The 7501-nt window shown below is 45.7% G+C and overlaps 1 pseudogene; it reads right to left on the reverse strand.

The window, feature by feature from the left end:
- Positions 1–204: 204 nt before the first annotated feature.
- On the reverse strand, positions 205–2211 carry LOC127485618 (palmitoyltransferase ZDHHC5 pseudogene; annotated as a pseudogene).
- Between the last annotated feature and the right edge of the window lie 5290 nt (positions 2212–7501).

Genomic DNA, 7501 nt, shown 5'->3' on the forward strand with positions numbered 1-7501 from the left:
AAAAGGGGGGAGCTACTACCCCAGCCTCAGGGCCCCAACTCTCCAACTCCGCAAATCGGTTGCATTTTATAAAACACTCATCCTCTGGGAATTGGGGTTTTGAAAAATGTCCATGCAGGGGAAGGGAGCCCCTTGAGGGAAGGAAGGTGGCCAGGGCCCTTTGGTGTAGACACAGTGGTGTGGGGAAGGGGAGGCACTGACAGCTCACACCATATCTCAGGTGGTACCACCCACTCATGACAGTTTCTTGACTCCTCCCCTTGTGGGGCCAGGGGAGGCTGAGCTGATGCTCTTGGGTTGCTGTTGGATTTGCTGTGGGCAGTATTGAGCTGTACTTCATCTTCAGGCATCAGCAGTGGCTGCAAGGCCACTTCCTCTATCTCAAGGACACCAGGGGGGGATTTTTGGCTGCTGTAAGACGTTTAACGGCCCAGATATGGAGTGGTTGGACCTGGTTCAGGGGACCCTAGTCCCTGGCCCCTTAGCCTTTCTACCTTCCCCAAATGGGGGACAGCAGGGCGTCCAAGTGGAGTCTTGCTTGGTGGTGATCTCTTCGGATCAGCTAAGGAGGAAGCCCTATGAGGGCATGCCTGAGCCAGGTGTTGACTGAATGCCTGAGTCTCCCAAGCCTGGCTCTTCCTCATGGACTGGGAGCTGGGTGACTGGTGCAGCAGCTTCTCTCATCCCTGGAGGGAGGCCACAGATTGTCATAACGGACTGGTGAGGGCTCTCGTGTTGGACCTGTTGGCACCAAATGTGGATGCCTCTCGGTTTCCTGTTGCTGGGCCAGGAATACTGACAGGAAGGGAGAGGTGTAGCTGAAAGTTGGGTCTGGCTCAGGCTTCCGTTGCATGTCTGATTGGCCAGGCTCTTACAGGAGGTGGAAGTGGTGCCTTCTGAACGCATGGACTTCAACTCGTCCAGTACAAAACCTGTTCTCTGTGCCGACTTGAGGCTGGAGGAATGAGAGCCACTGGAAAGTGGATCGAAGTGAAAGCTTTTGCAAAAGGTGGGAGAACAGAAGCTCTCGGGTTCCAAGCTGGGCTCTGAGTGGTAACTGAGATGACGGCTGCTCTCTGCAGTTGAGGTTGGCTTCCTCAAACTGTCCCCATGACTAACTTGGTGCTGGAGGAATGAGGTAGGGCAGCTGATGTACGGCTGCTACTAAAACCTGGCCGACACTTGTACATGGTTGGTGTGGGGGACTGTCCTTGCCCCAAAAGCTGCTATCTCCATTAGTAGCCAGGCAAAGGTGTGTTCGCAGTCCCATGCAACTGCTCAGGTCTGGCATAGGAGGAGGCCGGGGTTTGGCATTTGCGGACTGGCTCTCTGTTGTTTCCAAGCTTCCCTTAGACTTAGTTCCCCTAAGCTCTCCCTGGATGCCATTATCCATGATCTTCACAGTAATCTGACACTTCTGGCTGAAGGAAGGGAGGTCTGATTACAATTGTCTTCTCTTTCTTTGGTCTTCCCAAATATCTGGGTGCTGGGGAATTGTAAAGTGCATTGTTACAGCAGCCATTGGTGAAGGGGCTCATGCCTCCCCAGAATTTACCCATAACCTGTTCATTGGCTGTGCATCCCCAGGCCACCAGCACCACATGAAACCCTGTGAGGCCAGCTACAGGGATGAAGAATAAGCCAGCAACACACATCACTGTCATTGTGACAGTGTGCAGACCCCTGAGAGCTCCTCTATGTGGCAGAGGACATAAAGGAGGCCAAAGCCAAATATACCCATAGAGTGGGCTGTCAAGGAAAGGAGGAAGAGGAAGAAACAATGCTCGTTCTGGCGGCCAATACAGTTGTTCACCCAGGGGCAGGGATGATCAAATTCCTCCACACAATTATCACAGATACTGTGTGGGAACGCCGAGGAGGACAGTAGCAGCGGCAGCTGGCACATCCTTTCATGCACACCTGCCATTGATCTCCACTGTTTTGTCAAGGGAGATTGAAAATCTTCCTTGTCCCCATCTTCCTCAGCTCGAGGGAAAATGCCTGGGTCCATGAAGGTGGCCCTACTGAAATTGGCCAGAACAAAGAGAAACATAAATGCATTGTAGATGGGCACTGCAGGTGACATATTCAGGCTTAGTTCTGGACACGTACAAGCAAAGAAGAGTGTTGTAGCTCCCACTAAGAAGATAGCGGCTGCTGAGGTCAGGATGTGTTTCTGGGTCTGAATCTCTATGCAGACTCTGCGGGCATGTTGGAGCTCTGAAGGGATATCTAACCTGCTGCATAGCCCAGGCCCACACAGAGGCAGAACGGATAAGACAATGGGATAAGGGAACCAACAGAGAAGAGTACAGAAAAACAAACAAACAAAAAAAAAATCAGGGAAACCAAAAATTTAGAATTATCATCCTTCCACATCCCCAAACAAAACTGAAGGTCAAAATATCTCAAACGAAGGAAAGCATATGGGAGGGGGAAAGGTGATTGCAAGTGATAAATAACCACTTCCCCAGAACAAAGCAGAAGAGGAGGTTAAGAAACACAACTTGGGGGCTGGCGCTGTGGTGTAGCAAGTAAAGCCGCTGCTTGCAGTGCCGGCCTCCTATATGGACACCAGTTTGAGTCCTGGCTGCTCCACTTTTGATCCAGCTCTCTGCTATGGCCTGGGCAAGCAGTAGAAGATGGCCCAAGTCCTTGGGCCCCTGCACCCACGTGGGAGACCTGGAAGAAGCTCCTGGCTCCTGGCTTCAGATTGGCACAGCTCCAGCCATTGCAGCCAATTGGGGAGTGAACCAGCAGATGGAAGACTTCTCTCTCTCTCTCTCTGCCTCTCCTCTGTGTAACTTTCAAATAAATATTAAAAAAAAAAACACAAGTTTAACAGCTTAGAAATGGGAGACAAACAGTAGGTTGTACACATACAAATGGCTGCAGGTAGAGAACATGGACAGTCAGACAGATCAAGGTACCGCTCATGGACAGAGGCAGGTCATCAAAAAAAAAAAGAAGGGGAAATATCAAGGCAGGGCAGGAAATTCTGAGCAAGGAAAATTCCTGAGGAGATACCCTAGTACCTCCACGACTACCACACTCCCACAAAATGTGAGCAGCACCTAGAAGAGGTGTGTACTGTGCATTTTTATCCACGAAGGAACCTGCAGCCCCTTCCAGATTGGAAGAAGAGCTGTTTTTACTGCAGCCCTTGTCAGTTTTAGGCAGTCTTCTCAATGCCACCACTCCCACACCTTGACTTCACCAGGGTTTGTAGTCTGCAATGGCTCTCTAATATTATTTATTTCTCTCTTGGTGGCTAATGCTGGACTACAGCTGTTACAAGTTGAGTTGTAAAGAGTTTCCTTTAAGAAGAGAGAAAACAGAGAGAGAGCAAGCTGCTCTGTCTTCAATCTCTTCTTGCTATTCCCAAGCCCTTCAAGGGCCCCATTTCCTATAGAGTTCATGCAAAACTGAAGGAAAACTTAAAATCCTTGAAGCCTTTTCTTCCCAATAAGCAGAATAAGATGAAGACATTGATACCACGTGATACTTTAAAAAATAACTCGGGATGAAGGCACAGTTCCAAAGATCTCCCAGTTTCCAGGTTAGTCACTGTGTCTGGTCTTTCTTCTTCAATCTTGTGCTTTCCAGACACAGAGTTCAACTGGGTTATGGTGCCTCCCTTGGAGCAGTGCCCATCACCGCCACCGTCGTTGTCACCACAGCCTCCTGGCAGTGCTGTCCGGCCTCTGACAGGCAGCACAGAGCCCCCGCACGCTGCATGCCTGCACCACTCCTCCGTGAGCCAGCGCACAGCCATGGCTCACAGGGCAGGGTATCAAGCCCTCCCAGTGTTCCCATTGGCTCCCTGCCCCGGGCACGTGAGACGTTTCTCTCATTCATGAGGGTCACGCAGTTGCACCTGCCCCTACTCACTCTGCCATCCACCCATAGCCCCCACCCCTTCTCCGCTCTCAAAGTTAAGTACTCTTAACATCTTAGCATTCTTTAAAAGTAATTCAAGATGGTTTAAAAGTAAGTATGAAATTTTTATCTTGTTTCATTTTGAAAATTCTGTTAATTTAGAAGTTTTTAAAGAATTATTTTGAGATGGTGATGGGGCTGATGCCGTGGCATAGTAGCTTAATCCTTCGCCTGCGGTGCCGGCATCCCATATGGGTGCCAGTTCTAGTCCCAGCTGCTCCTCTTCCAATCCAGAGAACTTCTGCTATGGCCTGGGAAAGCAGTAGAAGATGGCCCAAGTCCTTGGGCTCCTGCACCCATGTGGGAGACTGGGAGGAAGCTCCTGGCTCCAGGCTTCGGGTTGGCACCCCTCCAGCCATTGCGGCCATTTGGGGGCTGAAGCAAGACGGAAGACCTTTATCTCTTTCTCTCCCTCCCTTTCATTGTCTGTAACTGTACCTTTCAAATAAATAAATAGAATCTTTAAAAATAAAAAAAATTATTTTGGGGCCAAAATAATGGCATAGCAGCTAAAGCAGCCTCCTGTAATTCCATTATTTCATATGGACACCAGTTCAAGTCCCGGCTCCACACTTCTTACCCAGCTCGCTGCTAGTGGCTGGTGAAAAGCAGCAGGTGGCCCAGGTGCTTAGGTCCCTGCACCCATTTGGAAGACTCAGTTGAAGCACTCTGACCCAGTGCTGGCTGCTGTGGGCATATGGAGAGTGATCCAGCAGATGGAAATGCATGCTCTCTCTCTCTCTGTAACTCTGACTTTCAAACATATAAATAAATCTTTAAAAATGAATTATTTCAAAATGTAAATTTTTGTCATAAGGTAGAAAGGCTGCAATACTCTAGAATGTAAGGACAAAAATAGGACAAAAACTGAAGGTTTAAGTAAGTTGCAGAAAGCATGAGCACATAACAGAAGGTTTGAAGTGGCCAGCACTATGGTGCAGTGAGTTAATGCCTTGGCCTGAAGCACTGGCATCCCATATGGGTGCCAGTTCTAGTCCTGGCTGCTCCTCTTCTGATGCAGCTCTCTGCTATGGCCTGGGATACCAATGGAAGATGGCCCAAGTCCTTGGGTCCCTATACCTGTGTGGGAGACCTGGAGGAGGCTTCTGGCTCTGAATTGGCACAGCAATGGTTAATGCAGCCATCTGGGAAGTGAGCAAGCAAATGGAAGACCTCTCTGTCTCTACTCCTCTCTAACTCTGACTTTCAAATAAATAAAATAAATCTTTTTAAAAAAGGTTTGAAAAGGAAAAATCTTGTAAGAAAAATTGTGTGTGTGTGTGTGCGTGAAAGCCAAAAGCTTTATCCAAATCTCCCACATGGGTGAAGGAGCCTAGCACTTGGGCCATCCTCCACTGCTTTCCCAGGCACATCAACAGTGAGTTTCATCAGAAGTGGAACAGGGTCTAGCAATGTGGCAGAGTGCTGAGATGGTGGCAGCCATTTGAGCAGCAGTTCATGTCCCAGCTATTCCATTTCCAATTCAGCTCCCTGCTAATGCACCTGGAAAAGCAACAAAAGATGACCCAAGTGCTTGAGTCCCTACAAGCACATTAGGAGACCTAGAAGAAGCTTCTGACTTTGGCCTGGCCTAGCCACAGATTCTGTGGCCATTTGGGGAGTGAACTACTAGATAAAAATATGTCTGTCTTTTGGAATCTCTCTCTCTCTATAACTCTGCCTTTCAAATAAATAAATAAATAAATAAACTTTTTTACAAATGTGGAAAAGTCATTATTCAAACCAGCACTCTGGGATGAGGCATCCCAGACAGCTGCTTAATCTACTATACCACAATGCCTGCCCAATTATAATTTTAAAAATTTACATTGTTGTCTAAAATTTTGGAATGAATATCAAAGGTACACTGAAATAAAATTAGAATTTGATGCTTTTTTTAAACAAGCTGTTTAAAATATGTGCATATTGATATGTTAGTAAATATCTGGAAATAGCCTTGGACTTTAATTTTGGAATCTGTTTTTTTTTTTTAAGATTTATTGATTTATTTCAGAGTTCCAGAGAGGCAGAGGAGAGAAAGAGAGAGAGATCTTCCATCCTCTTGTTCACTCCCCAGATGTCCTCAATTGCCAGAGCTGAGCCAGGAGCCAAGAGGTAGGAGCTTCCTCCAGGTCTCCAACATGCAGGGGCTCAAGGACATAGGCCATCTTCTACTGTTTTCCCAGCCATAGCAAACAGCTGAATCAGAAGTGGAGCAGCTGTGACTCAAATTAGTGACCAAATGAGATGCTGGCACTGCAGTTGGCAGCTTCACGTGCTATGCCATAGTGCTGATCATGATATCTTTTGTTTAAAAAAAAAAAAACTGCAGCATCTCCTTTTAAGAATTCTTGCTTAGTTTTTAACCATCTGTGAATTTTCTAGTCAGCTTCTTTAATCTTTCGTCTCCTTCCTGGTTGTGACTCTTAAATTTTTCTAAGTAATGGGTTATTTTATATGCTATTTTTCTATTCAAGGTTTTTACTTCCACTTTGGTGACTGACCAAAAACCACAAATGTTGTGCCTTAGCAAACAATCAGAATTATTTGGAAAAAGCTGAGTCTTAAGAGTTGCAAGTTGTATATATACTTGTTTTATAAAATCATCAGATTTATGAGTAAATCTGGTTTAGAACTGGTTGAATCACCCTAAGCAGATGGATGCTATTTCAAAATTATAAGTGAGCCTATTTTGACCAAATATTTTAAGCCCTTTTGACATCCTGAGACTTTCTCAGAATCAAGGTTCTAAATTTTTTCACTTTGAGATTTTCAGCAGGAACCCTTGATGGGTCAAAGGATATATGTCTTATCTTTTAGAGGTAATAGTTTATTATGCAACTTGCATTTTAGGAAAGTACTGTCATGAAATTATGCTCAATGTTAAATTATATTTATATAGATATGCCATTGATATAAATGTCCTAGAAGTTATATAAGTTTTAAAATCTGATAGTTCTGTTGTGTTGTTACTAGTCACGATGGTTATCTTCATAAAAAGAAGACCCAGAGTCCTAAAAGGGACAATAGGTGTGTAAAATCCTTCAGTTTCTTTCTTTCCTTTTTAAAGATGTATCTATTTGAAGGCAGAATTCCAGAAAGGAGGGGAGAGAGAGAGAGAAAGAGATTGGGTTTCTTCTGTTGGTTCACACTCCAAAGGGCCACAATGACCAAAGCTAAGCCAGGCTGAAGCCAGGCAATATGGTCATAATTCAAGTTCTCCCAAATGGGTACAGGAGCACACACACTTGGCCATCCTCTGCTGCTTTCCCAGGTGCATTAGCAGGGAGCTGGATCAGAGTGGAGCAACCAGGACTTGAAGTGTAACCCATACAGGATGCCAGCATCATAGGCAGTAGCTTAACCTACAATGCCACAATGCTGGTCCCTCTTTAGTTGCTTTGTAACATCCTGTACAGAATGAACATAAATGGCTCATGTCAATTAATCAATTTCATAATTTTAACTATGTTTATTTAAAGACTTCTGTCATCCAGTTTTGTATTCTTCTCTAAAAACACTTGTAATCAATTTCACAGAAAATGTTCTTGAATACAGATTT

The sequence above is a fragment of the Oryctolagus cuniculus genome, unplaced genomic scaffold, assembly GCF_964237555.1.
Source record: "Oryctolagus cuniculus unplaced genomic scaffold, mOryCun1.1 SCAFFOLD_68, whole genome shotgun sequence".
NCBI lineage: Eukaryota > Metazoa > Chordata > Mammalia > Lagomorpha > Leporidae > Oryctolagus > Oryctolagus cuniculus.